This window comes from Thamnophis elegans, chromosome 12 (assembly GCF_009769535.1).
Source record: "Thamnophis elegans isolate rThaEle1 chromosome 12, rThaEle1.pri, whole genome shotgun sequence".
In the NCBI taxonomy this organism is placed as follows: domain Eukaryota; kingdom Metazoa; phylum Chordata; class Lepidosauria; order Squamata; family Colubridae; genus Thamnophis; species Thamnophis elegans.
In genome coordinates this window covers 7679062-7679857 of record NC_045552.1, presented here as the reverse complement: position 1 = coordinate 7679857, position 796 = coordinate 7679062, and positions in this window count along the sequence as shown.

The window sequence follows — 796 nt, the reverse complement described above, 5'->3', positions numbered from 1 at the left end:
CTATCCCACTCTCTCTCCCTCTCTCTCTCTCACTCTCTCTCTCTCTCTCACTCTCTCACTCTCTCTCTCTCTTTCACTCACTCTCTTTCTCTCTCACTCTCTTTTTCTCTCTCTCTCTCTCTCACATCTCTCTCTCTCTCTCCCCCTCTCTTCACACAAAACTCTCTCTCTCTCTTCACTCTCTCTCACTCTCTCTCTTCTCTTCTCTTCACTCACTCTCCTCTTTCTCTCTCTCCCACTCTCTCTCCCTCTCTCTCTCACTCACTCTCCACACACACAAACACTCTCTCTTTCTCTCTCTCACTCTCTCTCACTCACTCTCTCACTCTCTATCTTTCTCTCTCCTCTCTCTCTCACTCTCTTTTCTCTCACTCTCTCTCACACTCTTTCTCTCTCTTTCACTCACTCTCTCACACACACAAAACAAGTTTGACTTTTGATTTTTTCATGGGTGTTGTAGAAGGGTTTTTTGTTTAGTACGACAATTATTACTGTTCTTTCTCTCTCTCTCTTCTCACTCTCTCTCTCTCTCTCACTCTCTCACTCTCTCTCTCTCTTTCACTCACTCTCTTTCGCTCTCACTCTCTTTTTCTCTCTCTCTCTCTCTCCCCTCTCTCTCTCTCCTCCCCCTCTCTCTCACACACAAACTCTCCTCTCTCTCTCTCACTCTCTCTCTCTTTCTCTCTTTCACTCACTCACTCTCTCTCTTCTCTCTCACTCTCTCTCTCACTCTCTTTTTCTCTCACTCTCTCTCACACTCTCTTTCTCTCTTTCACTCACTCTCTCTCTTTCTCTC